Source organism: Berghia stephanieae, chromosome 15 (assembly GCF_034508935.2).
Source record: "Berghia stephanieae isolate SIO BIC M18660-M18661 chromosome 15, UCSD_Bste_1.3, whole genome shotgun sequence".
NCBI classification, from domain to species: domain Eukaryota; kingdom Metazoa; phylum Mollusca; class Gastropoda; order Nudibranchia; family Aeolidiidae; genus Berghia; species Berghia stephanieae.
In genome coordinates this window covers 22,988,082-23,008,901 of record NC_088374.1, presented here as the reverse complement: position 1 = coordinate 23,008,901, position 20,820 = coordinate 22,988,082, and the positions used below count along the sequence as shown (strand labels likewise).

General features: G+C 39.2%; 1 protein-coding gene across 6 annotated transcripts in view; it reads right to left on the bottom strand.

Moving 5' to 3' along the window:
• LOC144960822 (corticotropin-releasing factor-binding protein-like) overlaps positions 1-20,820 on the bottom strand; it is a 144,185-nt gene that overhangs the window by 72,008 nt on the left and 51,357 nt on the right. For all 6 annotated transcript variants that reach the window (XM_078894180.1, XM_078894175.1, XM_078894181.1 and 3 more), the window contains exon 3: positions 17,698-17,914. The gene's annotated coding sequence lies outside the window, so the exon portion shown is untranslated. The remainder of the gene's footprint in view (positions 1-17,697; positions 17,915-20,820) is intronic.

The following is a 20,820-nucleotide window of genomic DNA, read 5'->3' as shown; positions in this document are numbered from 1 at the left end:
ACTGTAAACGACCTCTTTGTCCACCATAGGAGGTCAGAAGACTGCAATCTCAACCCAGAACAAAGACAAGACAACGTGGTAAAACGTATCTCCAAACAGGACAAAACCAATTAATCTCAATCCAAGACAAAGACAGAAAGCATATTGGAAAACAGATATAAGGGGATAGAAGACACAATATTTACCCCCCTGCCCACTATTGGGAGGTTCGCTATGTATCTATAATATTCCTTCACTCTCTCTCTCTCTCTCTCTCTCTCTCTCTCTCTCTCTCTCTCTCTCTCTTTCCATCTTGTTTCCCGAAAGGAAATTACCATGTTTGTTTAATATCTGCCAATTTACGATCATCGACTGATAAAACGAAGCTTACAACTATAAGTAATTATGATTATACATTTTATGGCGGATATTTCTTATGTGGAATGACCTGTCCAGAACGATAAGAGAAGCAAAATATATTGATAGTTTTAAATTATTGTTAAGCACTAACTTTTTTTGTATATTTATTTAAACCGTCTATTGAGCATCCCACAGTCTGAGAGTCATCATCCATCGTGGCTTGTACTCTTGAACACGTTGCCGGTCAGCTGTCTCCACGAATCACGATCCTCTGCGGTGTGCATGAAATCTGTGTTGCTTTTACAATCACTTTTGGTCATTCTTAGGTTATTTACATATGTAATTCATTGTCTTCCTCTAGCTATCTTTCCTTCGATCATCCCAGATGTTACCAACTTTTCTATTCCGTCTCTTCTCTAAACATGTCCCAGAAACCGTAACTGCCTCTTTCTGACGGTTATCAATATTCTCACTTTTGCTCACCAGTATATCTAACATTTGCTGCATTTATAGAGTATGCCATTGTCTGCGTGTCTTATACCATTCATATTCTGCCCTCCATGACGTCACTTCCCTCGTAATGACGCATGGTAACTTAGTAACACTGGCTCTAAACTATCGGAACAATGGCGGACGCACATATAAAATATTTCCCCGGCGAGCATAAAAGCGTACCCAGAGGAAAAAAAACATAAATTTGATCATGTTTTGACTTTTACACATTCTGATCACATGGCATATGAAAAGTTCTAGCCACCATGAAGAATAAAAAGTAATGGTTTTCTTTGTTTAGAACCAAGATGGCCGCCGTTGCCGGGCGGCGTGACATCAGACTACTGAATCCAATTATTGTTATATCTATTCACCCCAACATCTACGACAATACGACACGCAATTAATAATACACCTAATTTAGAAATTGTGAACATTTTGAGATCTTTTGAATTATTCAAGCATACAATAAAGTAACAAAACAAGAGGAAAGATGAAGAAGAAGAAGAAGAAGAAGAAGAAGAAGAAGAAGAAGAAGAAGAAGAAGAAGAAGAAGAAGAAGAAGAACATCAAAGTGCTATTTAGAACATGTTTCAATCTTAGAATGAGTTATTTTAGTAAAGTTGGGTGATAGGAAACCCAATTAACGTGAATATTATTCTAATATACGTAAATATATATAATTATACTCCCCCCCCCCTCTCTCTCTCTCTCTCTCTCTCTCTCTCTCACTCCATCTCCCTCCTTCTCTCTCTCTCTCACTCCATCTCCCTCCTTCTCTCTCTTCTCTCTCCTCTCTCTTCTCTCTCTCTTCCTCTTCTCTCTCTCCCTATCTCTCTCTCCCTATCTCTCTCTCCCTATATCTCTCTCTCTATCTCTCTCTCTTACCCTCACACTCACGAAGTCTTAGGCTTGAGACTCGATTGGTTTCCTTTGCCAAGAAGAGAGTCATTTTAATTGATCAATAATACCTCATATCCAAAATAGTGTAAATGCTGCAGCTCGAAGCTCGAAGCTCGAAGAAATAAACCACGATGTTCTATCGAATGTAAGTTTTTATTTAATATACGAAAACAGATAAAATTGATGTGGCAGGTTTCCCCTTCATCAACAAAACACTACAGACGACTGAGATAATGTGGTTGATGAATCTTTCATCTGAACAACGCCACTACCACATTATTTCATTCATCTGTAGTGTTCCATTCATCCTGTTTTGTTGATAAAGGGGAAACCCGAAACGTTGAATTTATCTGTTTTCGTATATTAAATTGACGCTTACATTCAATTTCACATTGTTGTTTATGGCTAAAATATTGAATTTCTACGCGTTTGTGCGGCTATGTGGTTTAGTGATATGACAATCACTTTCGGATCGGATGGTCCCGGGTTCGAGCCTCGCTCGGCGCACAGTTGAGTCAGTCGTTGTAGAAGGCCCTTTACTGAAGTAGGCAGGTGTAAAATGAGTACCCTGTCGTTAACAACGTTGTCTTTATCGGAAAAAAATTGGTAATATCGTCTAAAATGCGCCAAGCCTCGTTCTATAGATAGTTCGAAGATGACGTCACTCAGGTCTTTGTTATTGATTTTTGCCATCCGCGATTATGAGTAATTCTCACTAAACTGTATTAACCAGACTATAAACGTTCATGATTACATCGTTTTGTGTGTTGGTCCGTTATACTTCCGGATGGCAATGTTATGAACTTCTTCGCCAGGCGCATACTATCTATAGATAGTTCGAAGATGACGTCACTCATGTCTTTATTATTGTTTTTTGCCATCCGCATTTATGTGTAAGTACTGACCGAGATCGATCGTGGCCTTTGTTTTGTTTATTTTTGTTTTTGTTTTGTTTTGTTCAGTTTTACAAGCGCGTGGGTGTCGTTAACACGATAAAACAAAACATTGTAACACGCCCAGCCAACCCAGACTCTAGGGACTCTCCGGATACAAAAGATTATGATGATTATAGATAGTATGCGCTTGGCTAAGAAGCTCATAACATTGCCATCCGGAAGTATAACGGACCAACACACAAAACTTTGTGTATCCATGAACGTTTATAGTCGGGTTAATACTGTTCAGTGAGCATTACTCATAAACGCGGATGTCAAAAAACAATAACAAAGGCCTGAGTGACGTCATCTTCGAACTATCTATAGGACGTCCCGTTTGGACAGTTTGTGGAACACTTGCTTCACAGGCAAAGGGACCGAGATCGATCGTGGCCTTTGTAAAGTTATGGCCTGACACTGACCAAAAAGTGAAGTCAAAAAGCCAGTCTTTTGCCACAAAAGAAAACAAATTGTGAGTTATATTCAATAGTTCAACTAATGAAATACCTTGTTTCCATGAGCACTACTAACGACAACTCACAAGACGCTACACAAACCTAAAAAAAATGACGTCAAACTGCCAGTCTTTGAAGATGTGTTCTTTCATAGGGTTAACCAATAATAACGATGGCACGTCTAGACACTGGGACCAAATAATGACGTCAAACTGCCAGTCCTTTTGGATTTCAGTATCAGGCTATAACATAACGATGGCTACGGATCGATCCCGTGTGCAGTCGAAAGTTTTTTCTAGCCCCCACTGTCCACCCAACAAATGTATAGATAGAATGGCTTCTGAAGATCTGCGAAAGTCTCTGCGTAGAATAAGCGTCCATTCACAAATGGATACAGAATGTTATTGTCATGTTCATCGCTATGAGAAAACGGGGATAAACTCTGGCTCACAGACTAGCCTATAGATAGTTCGAAGATGACGTCACTCAGGTCTTTGTTATTGATTTTTTGCCATCCGTGTTTATGAGTAATGCTCACTGAACTGTTTAACCTGACTATAAACGTTCATGGATACACACAGTTTTGTGTATTGGTCCGTTATACTTCCGGATGGCAATGTTGTGAACTCCTTGGCCAAGCGCATTCTATCTATAGATAGTTCGAAGATGACGTTACTCAGGCCTTTGTTATTGTTTTTGCCATCCGCGTTTGTGAGTTGTTCTCACTAAACTGTATTAACCAGACTATAAAAGTTCATGGTTACACAGAGTTTGTGTGTTGGTCCGTTATACTTCCGGATGGCAATATTGTGAACTCCTTGGCCAAGCGCATTCTATCTATAGATAGTTCGAAGATGACGTTACTCAGGCCTTTGTTATTGTTTTTGCCATCCGCGTTTGTGAGTTGTTGTCACTAATCTGTATTAACCCGACTATAAAAGTTCATGGCTACACAGAGTTTGTGTGTTGGTCCGTTATACTTCCGGATGGCAATGTTGTGAACTCCTTGACCAAGCGCATTCTATCTATAGATAGTTCGAAGATGACGTTACTCAGGCCTTTGTTATTGTTTTTGCCATCCGCGTTTGTGAGTTGTTGTCACTAATCTGTATTAACCCGACTATAAAAGTTCATGGCTACACGGAGTTTGTGTGTTGGTCCGTTATACTTCCGGATGGCAATATTGTGAACTCCTTGGCCAAGCGCATACTATCTATAGCTCTGATGGACTTTCTTTTAACTTTTTTTTTGTTTAATGTGTGTAGGTGTCGTCTACACGATCAAACAAAACATTGTAAAACGCCCAGCCAGCCCAGACTCAAGGGACTCTCCGGATACAAAAGAGTGACGAGTTTTTGATAATGATGAGTCAGGGACGTCCCTTTTGGTCAGTTTGTAGAACACTTGCTTCACAAGCAAATGTACCAAGATCGATCCCGGGTGCAGTCGAGATTTGTTTTTTCTTTTTCTTTTTTTTTTTTTTTTTTTTTTCTGACCCCGCACTGTCCACCCAATAGTGGTTGCGTAGTTGGGTCTGATGGACCTGGCGGAAAGTACTTTGCGATAGACTAGCGTCTAATCCAAAGGATAGCAAGCAACTGCTCCTGTTTGTTTCACGCTATAGAAACTGGGATAAACTCCGGCTCCACTAGCCTATGGCTCGAAAGGACTTTCTTTTTTATTTATCTTTCTTAACCTTCTCCTTACAACCATAAGAAAATCGTCCGATTCGTTACGATCCAACCAGCACTATTGTCATTCAGATTTCTTTTCTAAATAACAAAATTTAAAGAAAATGATATATTATAGCTATATAAACGTGGCACTGTGCTGTAGAGTTCATTTTGATGATCAATATTATGCATATAATGTAGTTGTTGCTCTTTTGTTTAAGTAAGAAAAAGAAAACAACTATTTTTCTGTTGTGTGGGTGGGAAATTTTGGGGAAAGCTCTGAAAATAACTGGTAAGGAGAGGGTTAAATGTAACGAGTAACACCTGTATTCTATTTCCTGTTCAGAAATATGAGCTCTGCAACAAAGTGTTGAGTTTTTATAGCTTAACTGTAACAAAAGAAATCAGAATAAGAATAATATTTGATGCATCGTAACGAATGTGACGATTTTCCTGTGGCTGGTAAGGAGAGGGTTAATCTGTGTAGGTGTCGTTTACAGGATAAAACAAAACAGTGTAAAACGCCCAGCCATCGATGACACTTGGTAAGGAGAGGGTTAATGTGTGTAGGCGTCGTTTACACAATAAAACAAAACAGTGTAAAACGCCCAGCCATCGATGACACTTGGTAAGGAGAGGGTTAATGTGTGTAGGCGTCGTTTACACGATAAAACAAAACAGTGTAAAACGCCCAGCCATCGATGACACTTGGTAAGGAGAGGGTTAATGTGTGTAGGTGTCGTTTACACGATAAAACAAAACAGTGTAAAACGCCCAGCCATCGATGACACTTGGTAAGGAGAGGGTTAATGTGTGTAGGCGTCGTTTACACGAGCCAATGGCTCTAAAGGACTTTCTTTTTACTTTTTGTTTTGTTTATCTTTCTCCATACCAGCGATTTTTCAGAATTATACCCGAAACTTCAAACTCACCCAACACAAAGATAGATATTTCAAACAGGTAGTAACGAGTAAGACCGGTATTCTATTTCCTGTTCAGAAAAATGTGACCCACCGTATCGAAGCGGTATTATGTCGGGATCCACTCGGTAAGGGGAATTGAATTCATAGCCACAAATATCCAACTTAGGTTTAATTTCTGTACGTTCTAGTGGAGTATAAAGACTATTTCTTGCTTCGCAAAATCTTCTAAGGTCCAATTTCTCATCAATCTATCTCTAAATTCACTCTTTGGGGGTTGAATCATCCCAACATATTACCGTTTTGACGGAGGGTCACAAATGAGCTCTGCAACAAAATGTTGAGTTTTTATAGCTATAATATAAACAATAGAAATCAGAATAAGAATAATATTTGATGCATCGTAACGAATGTGACGATTTTCCTGTGGCTGGTAAGGAGAGGGTTAATGTGTGTAGGTGTCGTTGACACGATAAAACAAAACAGTGTAAAACGCCCAGCCATCGATGACACTTGGTAAGAAGAGGGTTAATGTGTGTAGGTGTCGTTGACACGATAAAACAAAACAGTGTAAAACGCCCAGCCATCGATGACACTTGGGACTCTCGGGAGACAACAAGAGTGACGAGTGTTTGATTATGATGAGTATGGGGCGTCCCGTTTGTACAGTTGGTAGAGCACTCTCTTCACAAGCAAAGGGACCAAGATCGACCCCGTGTGCAGTTGAAATTATTTTTTTCTTCTGACTCCCACTGTCCAACCAACAGTCGGATCTGAAAGACCTGGCGGAAAGTACTTTGCGATAGACTAGCGTCCAGTCAAAATGTATATCAAGCATGTCCGTTTCACGCTATAGAAACTGGGATAAACTCCGGCTTCACTAGCCTATAGATATCTCTGAAGGATTTTCTTTTTACTTTTTTTGTTTGTTTAGTGTGTGTAGGCGTCGTTTCAGCTTTTTTTTTATCTTACTCATTAGCAGGGACTTTTTTAGTCCTAGTGTTTTCATGATGTTTGCATTGCTTTCTTTGTTTGTCCACGGGATGCGTAAGATTTTTCTTTAGCATTTCATTTCGAAGGCGGTTATTCTCTTTTCTGATTCTTTGGTTATAGACCATGTCTCGCATCCATATATTGCAGTAGAAAAAATACAGGATGTTAGGATCTTCATTTTCAGTCTGACTTCCTAGCTCTTCCAGATTGCCATCATTTTGTTTAGTTTGTTGCTTGCAATTGCAAGTCTTCTCCTGATATCTGGTGCCGAATCTCCATTGGCTTCTATTTGTGCTCCAAGGTAAATGAAATTTGTAACATTTTCCAGTTGTTCTCCTTCTATTTCGACCTGAGCAGTGCTGCTTTTATCTGTGCTCATTATTTTCGTTTTCTTTGCGTTTAATAATAGGTCTTTGTCTTCACTATGTTTTTTTTTACCGATTTTACTAGTTTGTTGAGACCTGTTGATGTTGTTGACAATAGCGCCGTGTCGTCTGCATATCGTAGGTCAGAGATCTTCCTGCCATTTATCTTCACGGCACTGTATTCTTCATCTTTTTCTTCTGTCAATACATCACGCATTATTCTTTCGGTGTATAGGCTGAATAGTGAAGGAGAAAGGATGCACCAACTCAATTACTTTGGGCACCTGAAAAGACACGACACACTAGAGAGAGATGTACTGGAGGGCATGGCGGAGGGCAAAAGAGGCAGAGGAAGACCACAAAGATGATGGCAACAGGATATACAAGAATGGCTCAACAACGGCGTGATGGAATGTGGCAGATGGGCACAAGACAGAGACTTCTTCCGAAGGACTGTGTGGGAGGCTACGTCCAAGTGATATGCCACAGAGAGAGAGAGAGAGAGAGAGAGAGAGAGAGAGGCGTGGTTAACCCTCTACACACCAGCAATTTTAAGGATTCTCCCCAAAACTTCACACCCAACTATCACAAGAATAATATTTTTTATCACTCAAACACAATAAATAGCAGTAAACCTCTTCGGATGCATTATTTCTTTTACAAAACATGCTCCACAACAGACTGTTCGTTTTCTTAAAACGAGAGATATTTTGAATAAGAAAAATGTGGGTTGTATCATAACGAATGCAACGATTTTCCTATAGATAGTATGCGCTTGGCTAAGAAGCTCATAACATTGCCATCCGGAAGTATAACGGACCAAAACACAAAACTGTGTGTATCCATGAAGATTTATAGTCAGGTTAATACAGTTCAGTGAGCATTACTCATAAACGCGCATGGCAAAAAAACAATAACAAAAACCTGAGTGACGTCAACTTCGAACTATCTATAGCGCAATATTCACTAAACATGCTCAAAGCGCTTTACAAGGGTTTCTGGCCAACAGCAACGCGTCCATAATATAAAACGAGACATGGCGCATGAATGAAGACATGACCATTTTTGTTTCCGACAAAGATAACTCTGTTAGCGACAGGGTACTCATTTTACACCTACCTACGTGAGTAATGGGCCTTTTACAAGGATTGACTCAACTGTGCGCCGATCCGAAAATGAGTGTCATACTACTAGACCACATAGACGTCATCTTCGAACTATCTATAGTTGATAAGGAGAGGGTTAACACGATAAAACAAAAACATTGTAAAACGCCCAGCCTACGATGTCACTAGGGACTCTCCGGATAGAGAAGGGAGACGAGTGGTTGATGATGATGAGTGCGGGGCGTGGAGATCAGTTCAGCCGGCCAGGACAAAATTGTTTAAATAAATTAAATAAATTGAGCTTTTATATAGCGCAGTATCCACTAAACGTGCTCAAAGCGTTTTACAAGGGATCCCTGGCCAACAGCAACATTTAACATTTAGGACGAGACATGACGCCTGTAAGGCGATATTATAATTTTTTTCGGACAGAGACAACGCTGTTAAGGGGCGGTTTGGGTCTTTTCAAAAAAAAAAATTTATTACCAATATTGGGCGGTTTTAATCACTCTGTATAGTCATTATAGGCTAAAAAACAACATTTATGGTAACAAATTTTAATTATATGTGTTGATACCCATTTTGAGACCTAATTTGGGGGTCTGACATCAAAAAATATAACAATCTTGTGGCAAACGTTCCACTAAAACCAATGAAGGAATGACCTCCATATTCTTCCCTCTTGTCAACATTGTATCATAGTGTCACCATAGAGAGATTTTACGGCTTTAGCTTATGGAATTTTTATTAGAACATTACAAAGTTGAGAATCAAAATGTTATGACAAAATTGATGTTAAAAAATCAGAATTAGGATTATAATTCAAAATTTACATATTTTATCAAAAAAATCTCTCTATGGTGACACAATACATTATCTCTGTGATAACTGTGGAAATTTTCAGACAATTTCATTGAATAGATTCTGAGAAACGTTTGACGCAGTATCCCATACCCTTAAAAATATGACATTTTGAGAAAATAGTAAAATAGCTTCCCGTTTTTTTACACTTTTCTTACTATATGTACCATTTTCATCTGTGTTTTTCATGCCTTTATAGTCTGCTTTAAGAATTTGGACTTCAATTATATTATTTCTAGGGTAATAAAATATCAATTTCCACCAAAATCTCAAAATCAATTTTTCGAAGGATTTTCCTAATAATTAGACCCAAACCGCCCCTTAACGACCAGGTACTCATTTTACACTTGAGTACGGTGAGAGAATGTGAGTAAAGAGCCTTTTCCAAGGACTCAACTATGCGCCGAGCGAGGCTCGAACCCAGGCCTTCCGATCCGAAAGCGAGTGCCATACAACTAGACCACATAGCCGCACATTGTAAAACATTGTAAAACGCCCAGCTGTCACTAGGGACCCTCCGGATAGAAAAGGGAGACGAGTGTTTGATAATGATGAGTGCGGGGCGTGGAGATCAGTTCAGCCTGCCGGGACAAAATCGTTTAAGGATGAATGAATTATCAATAGGGAATGAGATTAGCGGAAGAGTAGCGTCCCTTGATTGGACGTCAACCATAGTCTGTGTTATTAGAGAGAGAACGCCATGTTGGTTGTGCGCATGGTCACTCTTCCGCTAATCTCATTCCCTATAGGAGCAGAGTGAGGAAACGTAAGTTGTATCGTAACACCTCCATCGTTTACGGTTCAACAATCATTGAAAGTGTGTAAAAAGTCATATGGATGAATGAGAAAACGATGAATTATTGATACCATGCTTTTAAGGTAAATTAAATGCTCTGAACATCCGCCAGTCGGATAAGACATACTAACCCACAGGAATGTTAGTTACTTTTAACGTGTATAGATTATAGTCTGCGCTTGGCTAAGAAGCTCACAACCTTGTCATCCGGAAGTATAACGGACCAACAGACAAAACTGTGTGCAACCATGATCGTTTATAGGCTGGTCAAATACAGTTTAATGATAATTACTCATAATTGCGGGTGGCAAAAAACAATAACAAAGACATGAGTTACACAAACTTCGATCTATCTATATTCCGATTGATCTCGTTTGGTATGTATAAAAGACAAAACATGATCAGATTTATAAAGTTTATCTCCTCTGGATACACGTTTATGCTCGTCGGAGAAGTATTTCATAAGGGCGTCCGCCAATACGATTCAATAGTCTGATGTCACGCCCCCGGCAACGGCGGCCATCTTGGTTCTAAACAAAGAAAACCATTACTTTTTATTTTTCATGCTGGCTGGAACTTTTCATATGCCTTGAAATCAGAATGTGTAAAAGTCAAAACATGTTCAAATTTATGAGGTTTTTTTTTCCCCTCTGGATACGCTTTATGCTCGCCAGATAAATATTTTATACGGGCGTCCGCCATTGTTCCAATAGTTTAGAGACAGTGTTACTATGCGTCATTAGGAAGGAAGTGACGTCACGACTGTTGAGGAGTATTATCGACCCCCAAAATAGTGATTACACGTATGCTGTTGTCCACCTAATAATATTAATTGCGTTGGACACAACTAAGGGAGAGAATTTGAGATAAACGCATTTATCTTATCGATCAGTTGAATGTGGAAAAAAGGTGCGGGAGGAGAGGTGGGATGGTGGAGGGATGGGGGGGGGGGGGGGGTTAAAGGATGGGCAGAGTAGGGTGGGGACCCGTTGAAATGGAAATTTCAGATGAGTGATGGATGAAATATTATCATGAAGCGGAATGAAATTAATTAAAACTCTCGATCGAAGTGAATGGAGTGGGTGTAAGTGTAAGTGATGGTGGTGGTGGTTGGGGTGTGTGGGGAGTGTAAGGGGAAGTGTGGGGGTTGGGGTGTGTGTGTTGGGGTGTGTGGGGTGTGTGGGGAAGTGGGGAGGTTGGGGTGTGGGTTGTGTGTGGGGAAGTGGGGGGTTGGGGTGTGTGGGTTGTGTGTTGGGAAGTGGGTAGGGGGGGGGGGGTTGGGGTGTGTGGGTGAAGTCAGGGTTGCATGGCGAGAAGGATTGTTTTTAACAAAGTTTAAGTTGCCATTTACAAGTGTCAAAATTATATATTTTTTCCAATCTCGAACCGTTCTATTTGCCTCGTTCATTGATTTCTTTGTAAAATTGAGCTTTTATCTAGTGCAATATCCACGAAACGTGCTCAAAGCGCTTTACAAGGGGTCCCTGGCCAACAGCAACACGTAACATTTAGAACGGGACATGACGCCTGTTAGGCGATATTACATTTTATTTTTTGGACAAAGACAACGCTGTTAGCTGCCATGTACTCGTTTTTCACACCTGAGTACGGTGATTGAATGTGAGTAAAGAGTCTTCTCCAAGGACTCAACTATGCGCCGAGCGCGAATGCTCAAACCCAGGACCTTCCGATCCGAAGCGAGTGTCATACCACTTGACCACATAGCCGCAACGAAATCTGATATAACGATTAACCCTCTCCTTACCAGCCATTTTCAAGATTTTCCCTAAAAACTTCACATCCAACTAACACAAAGATATACATTTTTGTTTCACTTAAACTTAATGGATAGTAGATAGTAAAGTTCTTACGATACCTAATTTCTTTGGTAAAACATGCTCTACACCACACTATTCATTTTCTTTAAATTTTATGATGTATCTAAAAAGGAAATTTGAATTAGAAAAATGTTGGTTGTATCGTATGGCATGTGAAAAAAACAAACAAACAATAACAACAAAAAGCTGAGTGACGTCAATTTCGTTCTATCAATAAAAAAAAACGATAAGAAAAACAAAAAGGCTTCACACAAAAAAACAACAAAAAAAAAAAAAACACAAAAAACAACCCAATGAAAATAAAAACCACCTCAAAATAAATCAAAATAAGATGTTTTTAAAAAGGTCACCCTCTTTCTGGTCGGTTGAGAAAAGTGTATCGAGGCATTTTATCTTGCTAAATATTTTATATCTGTTTCTGCTACCCATTTCCACTGTGGATTCGTTGGCCCGAAGAGTAGAGTTGATAGCTCCAGAGGCTAAAATGAACTGTAAATGGAGACGAGGAACGTAGCGGCTGCTACTTCCGTATCATGTGGGGGGGGGGGGTGTTCAATGTCAAGTCGGCAAACATGACATTTGTGGATTGATGGTAGATATGTGTTTAAATAAAATACACACCATAACTTCTTCCCTGTGTGTCTTTTTTTCGAAACCCACCGAAACCCGACAAAACCTGACGAAACCCGACAAAGTTATGGGAAGTAGGTAGCATTGGGGAGTGAACCTGGGACTCAGTGAAGTGTACACCATTGGGGAGTGAACCTGGGACTGGGTTTCCTAAAAAAAGCAATTAGTGCTTTATTACGAAACCCGCCGAAACCCGCTGAAACCCGCCGAAACTCGGCAAAACCCGACAATATCCGGCAAAGTTATGGGAAGTAGACAACTGTGGGGAGTGAACCTGAGAATCAGGGAAGTGTACACCAGCCGGGAGTGAACCTGAGACTATGGTTATGGGCGGGTTTCGGTGGTTTTCGTAAAAAAAGACACACCCTTTCTCCCCGTTGTATCAATCTTATTTTACTTCCTTACTCACTTACTATCCAGCGTCCTCCTCATTGACGTTGGCTGGCCGCACTCTGCGATAATAATAATAATAAATGGCATTTATATAGTGCTTTACCCCGTTGTCACAGGCTCTAAGCGCTTTACAGTGATATAAAACAAAACATATTACAGTGAGACAAGTGTTAAGGAAACGTGATACGAATTCAATTTAACAACAACAAAATATGAAAATAATATTGCAACATTATGACGTAAAAAGATCAAACTTTAAGCGAGATGTGAACGTTGTCAACGAATCCGAGCATCTCACGTGTGACGGGAGAAAGTTCCAAAAATGGGGGGGCCGAAAATTGAAAAGACTGTTCACCTATTTTACGCAATGTCTTAGGTTTGATAAGGATTGAATGGTCATTGCTTGACCTCAAGTTTCTATTGGGGACATAATATGATGACAATGGGAGCGATCTATAAATAGTATGCGCTTGGCTAAGAAGCTCACAACAATGCCATCCGGAAGTAAAACGGACCAACACACAAAACTTTGTGTAACCATGAACTTTAATAGTCTTGATTATACAGTTTAGTGAGTATTATTCATAAACGCGGATGGTAAAAAACAATAACAAAGACCCGAGTGACGTCAACTTCATTCTATCTATATTTATGTTTTCGTCCAACCAGGTCATCAATCACATGATTTGTTGCCGACCAACGATTGGATATATCTTAACACATGTAAACACGCTGCTTTGTTTATGACAGTTGTAAACATACACATGTGTCAAGCTGAACAAAATGACCAATCGTGATGTTAGATATTTCGAAAGCTCTGAACACTTTTCACTATGTGGGTCATGTTGAGAACATTTTCCAATGTGACCAATGACCTCGCACATGGAATGTGAATATAGATAGTATGCGTTTGGCGAAGAAGCTCATAACATTGCCATCCGGAAGTACAACGGACCAACACACAAAACTGTGTGTATCCATGAACGTTAACAGTCGGGTTAATACAGTTCAGTGAGCATTACTCCTAAACGCGGATGGCAATAAACAATAACAAAGACCTGAGTGACGTCATCTTCGAACTATCAACACTTCCGAATGGCAATGTTGTGAGCTTCTTAGCCAAGCGCATACTAGCTATAGATAGTCCACGGCGCAGTACTACTGAGAAGAAGCACTTCGTTTACTGAAACGCATAATATCGTCAATACAAATCAAAACAAATAACGAAAAGGTCAATTTTGTTTCTACTTTCTGCTTGACTGACAAAACGCAGTTGGGTGATATTTACCTTAATGGCTGTGCGTGGCTTTGTGGTCTAGTGGTATGACACTCGCTTTCGGATCGGAAGGTCCTAGGTTCGAGCCTCGACTCGGTGCATAGTTGAGTACTCGGAAAAAGATTCTTCAGTCACATTCTCTACATACCAAGTGTAAATGAGTACCTGGCCGTCAACAGTGTTGTCTCTGTCCGAAAAAAGTTGATGGCTTTGCGTGGCTTTGTGGTCTAGTGGTATGACACTCGCTTTCGGATCGAAGGTCCTAGGTTCGAGCCTCGACTCGGTGCATAGTTGAGTACTCGGAAAAAGACTCTTCAGTCACATTCTCTCACCATACTCAAGTGTAAAATGAGTACCTGGCCGTCAACAGTGTTGTCTCTGTCCGAAAAAAAGTTGATGGCTTTGCGTGGCTTTGTGGTCTAGTGGTATGACACTCGCTTTCGGATCGGAAGGTCCTAGGTTCGAGCCTCGACTCGGTGCATAGTTGAGTACTCGGAAAAAGATTCTTCAGTCACATTCTCTCACCATACTCAAGTGTAAAATGAGTACCTGGCCGTCAACAGTGTTGTCTCTGTCCGAAAAAAAGTTATAATATCGCCTTACAGTCGTCGAGTCTTGTTCTAAATGTTAAATGTGGATGTTGGTCAGGGACTCCTTGTAAAGCCCTTTGAGCACGTTGAGTGGACATTGCACTTTCTAAAAGAAAAGCTCATTTAATGTCACGTCATAGCTCAGTTATTAGAGCACACGTTTCACACGTGAAAGGAGCGAGATCAATCCCGAGTGAAGTCAAGGTCATTTTGATTTATTTTCTGAACCCCTTGTCCACCCACATCATTAATTGGGTAGTTGGATCCGTTAGACCTGGCGGAAAATAGCTACTTTGCTCCTCTTCAATGGGTAGCGAGCAATTGCTATTTTTGGTTCCATGCTGTTGTTTTTTTTTTTGTTGTTTTTTTTTTTTTTTGTCTCTTTTTTTGTGGTTATTAAAGGTATCAGTTTATTTTTTGGTTTCATTGACAATTTATTTCCCACTTTCATGTATGATGTCATCAAATTGTGTGATTTATTTGCGAACCCCCCCCCCCCCCACACACACACACACATATAATCATTGGGATAGGGGGCTCAAGACATCTTGCAGACCATACATAATGATCCAGTATTTTTTTTCTCCTACTATGATAGTAAAATAGTGCACTTATTGTAAATGTGTCCAAAGTGCTTTACAATGGATCCCAAGCCAACAACAACACTTGACATGCACGATAAAACATGACATAACGCCTATGAAGCGATATTAAAAATGTATTTGTGTGACGAAGCTGTTTCTGTCCAGGCGCTCAGGATCTTGTACCTGTACTTGTGTTGTTATGATGTCTAGTCAGTGGTATGACACTCCTTCGGACTGGAAGGTCCTGGGTTCGAGTCCTGCTCTGGGCGATGCATAGTTGAGTCATTGGAAAATGCTTTTTTACACACATCCTCTCACTTTACTCAGGTGTGAAATGGGTACATGGTCATTGAAAGCCTTGTCTTTGTCTCAAAAACAAACCAAAAGAAAAGAAAAAAAAAATTCAAAGAACAAACAAAAAAATATGGCCATCATAATAAGCGCTACTGTTGCCAAAGAGCCCCTTGTTAAGCGCGTTGAGCATTTTTGATGGATATTTCTCTATATAACTGCTCCACGGACCCCTTTGTGAAGTGCTTTGAGAAATGTTGATGGAAACTGCCCTATATAAATGCTCATAAAAAAACAACAACTTTATTTACATCTGATTACGATGAAATATTGTGAGTAAAGACGAGTTAGGTTCCATTGACTCTCAACCCCCCCCCCCCCTCTTTCACACACACACACACACACGCGCGCGCGCGCACCCACGCACACACACAAACATACACTCTCCCTCAGAGAGTATCTCGAACTTTGGAAGATAAGTAAGAGACGGGTAAAAATCAATGGACATTCATATTAACTGATAGATAACCACGCCTCTCGGACAATCGTCATAATGTAAACAATGCCAGTGATTGGTTGACACAGCAAACTACACAAGTTTTACTACAGATGGTATGTGTTAAGTAAAATACCCACTGTTCTACCTCTTGATAAGTAGAATCAACACAGAAAACTATGTGTAAACTTAACCGTTTATAATATGATCGAGAAAATCGTGTGATAACTAGTCACCCAATTGATCAAGTTGCAGGGTTGTACATGAAGACCAGCTTACTGACAGCTTTGAAATTAAGACTGGTGTCAAGCAGGGATGCTTGCTCTCTCCATTCCTGTTCATCCTTGCCATTGATTGGCTAATGAAGGAAACCTCCAAAGGGAGAAGAAATGGGATACAGTGGACCCCCTGGACACAGTTGGATGATCTGGATTTTGCAGATGATCTGGCTCTTTTGTCCCACACCCAGGACCAGATGCAAGCAAAAACCACAATTATAAACAGCCTCTCGGAATCAATTGGTCTAAGAATCACCCTGCAAAGTCAAAGGTCTTGAGGATAGGAACGCGTCAAAGGGAGCAGATCAAAGTAAAAGATCAGGAACTCGAAGATATAGACACTTTCTGCTATCTCGGAAGTATAATTGACAAGGATGGAGGCACGGAAGCAGAGGTGAAAGCACGAATAGGAAAGGCACAGGCTGCATTCACATCTTTGAACAGAGTTTGGAGAACTAAAGATATTTCCCTTCGACTAAAGCTAAGACTTTTCAACTCAAACGTGAAGTCTGTCCTACTGTATGGATGTGAAACTTGGAACGCATCACAGGCATGTATAAGGAGGGTACAGATTTTCGTAAACAGGTGCATGCGTAAGCTACTCAGAATAAAATGGATGGATAGAATAAAAAATGAAGAAGTATGGAAAAGAACACAGCAGAAACCAGTGGGAGAGGAAATAGGAAGAAGACGATGGAGATGGATTGGACACACGCTTAGAAAGAATGACTCAACTATAACAAAGAAAGTATTGGACTGGAACCCTCAGGGCAGAAGATCAAGGGGAAGGCCACGAGGAACATGAAGAAGAATTAAAGAAGCTGATATACAGAGAAGTGGTAAGACCTGGAATGAGATAAAAAAGTTGGCTCAGGATAGAGAAGGATGGAAACTGTTTGTCTGTGGCCTATACCCTGACCCAGGGTGAAAAAGGCAATGATGATGATGATGATGAATTGTCAATATAAAAAGAATAACAACGATCAGATAAAGGTCGAATTAGTTCACGTTATTGTTTATAAACACCAACTATGTTTGTCCGAGCACGTGTGAAGGTGTGTCACAAATTCCATGTTTTGATTGGTCAAAAATCTACTGGTTAATTGTTAGAAGTTAAGGGCTCACAAATTCAATAAATATGGGAGTGTTGGACATAAACAGAGCATCTGGTCGGCAGCGACAATAGATGGTTGAACAACTGTTAAGATGGTGGTAGCGGTTGTGGTGGTGGTGGTGGTAATGATGATGGCGGTTGTGGATGATGTGAAATTGAAAAGGAACAAGGAAAATAGGAAAAAGAAGAAGAAGAAGAAGAAGAAGAAGAAGAAGAAGAAGAAGAAGAAGAAGAAGAGGAAGAAGAGGAAGAAGGAGGAGTAGGTGGAGGAGGAGCATATAAATAAAGAAGAAAGAGTTATAATAATGACAATATTCAAATTATTCTAATATCAAAGAATTTTATTTTTAAAAAATCATTATTCCATACCTTAAATGGTCTACTATTGTCCTTACTCCCGTTACAATACGTTCGTCCAGACTGTGACCAGTTTAAAATGAGATGGGATTATCAATTCTTCTTCTTACTATTCTTCTTCTTCTTGTTATGATAGTAGATTGTGATCTATCGCATTGAATCGAGGCATTGTGGTGCTGTGGATAGATTTGTGTAGACGTCCTTCCCTTTGTCCTATCAATGCTGCTGTCTGGATATAACAAAAGAAAAAGAAAATAATTATAAAATAAACAATGATTATTAGTATAATTGGAATTTCGTAATATAAATGTGTGTTTTTTTTTTAAAGTAACAATTAGATAAAAACTTTGCGTTTGGTTAAGAAACACACAATATTGCCATTAGGAATAAATAATATATAAGAAGACGCTATATAAATATGCTTATTATTATTATTATTATTATTATTATTATTATTATTATTATTATTTATCATTATTATTTATTATTATATAACAGATCAACATACAAAACTATGTGTAATCTTAAACGTTTATACAGTCTGGTTAATGCAGTTTAGTGAGAAATATTCATATATATATATATATATATATATATATATATATATATATATATATATATATATTTACCCAAAACCGAAGGTTTATAGTCTGGTTAATACAGGTTATTGAGAATACGCTTCAATAGTCGTAACGTCACTTCCCTCGTAATGATTCATGGTATCTTGGTAACTGGCTCTAAAATGTCGGAACAATGGCGGACGCCCTTAAAAAATATTTCTCAGACGAGCATAAAAGCGTATCCAGAGGGCGAAAAACATTAAAAATCTGATCATGTTTTGATTTTTACACATTCTGATCACAAGACAAATGAAAGTTTTAGCCAGCATGAAGAATAAAAAGTAGTCTGATGTCACGCCGCCCGGCAACGGCGACCATCTTGGTTTTAAACAAAGAAAATCATTACTTTTTATTCTTCAAACTGGCTAGAACGTTTCATTCCCTTTTCATATGCCTTGTGATCTGAATGTGTGAAAGTCAAAACATGATCAAATTTATGTGGGTTTTTTTTTTCCTCTGGAAACGCTTTTATGCTCGCCGGAGAAATATTTCATACGGGCGTCCGCCATTGTTCTGATAGTTTAGAGCCAGTGTTACTAAGTTACCATGCGTCAATAGGAATGAAGTGACGCTACGACTGTTGAAGAGTATTATTTCTCCAACCGCCAACCAGGCTATCAACGTTCAAGTTTACACATAGTTTTGTTGGCAAATATTGAGGGTTTTATGGCTAAGCTCATAACATCAATAATAGAATGAACGGAATATGCATCAACAGTCGTAACGTCACTTCCCTCGTAATGACGCATGGTAACTTAGTAACACTGGCTCTAAACTATCGGAACAATGGCGGACGCCCTTATGAAATATTTCTCCGACGAGCATAAAAGCGTATCCAGAGGAAAGAAAAACATTATCAATCTTATCATGTTTTGACTTTTACACAATTTGATCACAAGACAAATGAAAAGTTCTCGCCAGCATGAAGAATAAAAAGTACCGATTTTCTTTGTTTAGAACCACGATGGCCGCCGTTGCTGGGCGACGTGACATCAGAAAATGGAATCCAATTGAGGCGAGTTATCCCTTTGTTAATGATTTTAGACAAGCCTTTTATGATTAGTTCTCACTAATTTATATCGGGCAGAATATAAACGTTTAAAATTACACAGTTTATATTTGTTGGAACATTATATCCGGTTGGTGGTTGTTGTGAATATTTTAACAAAACGCATAACATCAAATGTAAGTATGTGTTTAAGTAAGATACACACCATCTAACCGCCATCTCAGTCACTTCTTCCGATATTAAAACCCTATAACGAAGATGATGTTACTCGGGCCTTTTGTCATTGCGTTTTGCCATCCCAGTTTATGAGTAAATTCTCACTTTATAACTGTATTTTAAGCAGACTATAAAATTCATGGTTACACTAGTTAGTTTTGTGTGCCGTCCCGTCCGTTATACTTCCGGTTGCCAATGTTATCCATGCGCATAATATCTTAAGCCACTCCGGAAGTTTCCTTTTATATCCGGAAGACTGATCACCTGTCGGACACCAAATGGGTAAGTAGGATTTTCTATAAGGGCAATAGGCTTTGTAAAGCGCTTTTCTCATTTTAATTCCATCAGCATCTTGTGCTATAGATAGTTTGCGCTTGGCTAAGAAGCTCATAACATTGCCATACGGGAGTATAACGGACCAACACACAAAACTATGTGTATCCATGAACGTTTATAGTCTGATTAATACAGTTCAGTGAGCATTACTCATAAACGCGGATGGCAAAAAAAAAAAAAACAATAACAAGGACATGAGAGACGCCATCTTCGAACTATCTATAGATTTTCTTTGTTTAGAACAACGATGGCCGCCGTTGCTGGGAGACGTGACATCAGATAATTGAATCCAATTCTCACTAAACTATATAATTTAAACAGACTATAAATATTAAAAGCTACACATAGTTTTGTGCGTTGATCGGCTATACTTCCGGATGGTAATGTTGTGAGCTTCTTAGCCAAGCGCATATTATTTATATATAAATATATATATATATATATATATATATATATATATATATATATATATATATAATACAGATTGTCAATCACTTTTTTTGTGGCCCAAACGTTCGTTTCTGTTTCTCTTTACACGTCCTCGGTCGGCGTAATCCTTAATAATATACATAATATATATTTATATACATATAACGAAGTTGATATATATTAACAATAAACTATAAACATTAACAACTACACATAGTTTTGTGTACTGGTCCGTTATATTTACGGATGACAATGTTGTGATCTCCGCACAATATATATAGATAGAATGCGCTTGGCCAAGGAGTTCACAACATTGCCATCCGGAAGTATAACGGACCAACACACAAACTCTGTGTAACCATGAACTTTTATAGTCTGGTTAATACAATTTAGTGAGAAGAACTCACAAACGCGGATGGCAAAAACAATAACAAAGTCCTGAGTGACGCCATCTGCATACTATATTTATATATATAGATAGTATGCAGATGACGTCACTCAGGCCTTTGTTATGGTTTTTGCCAT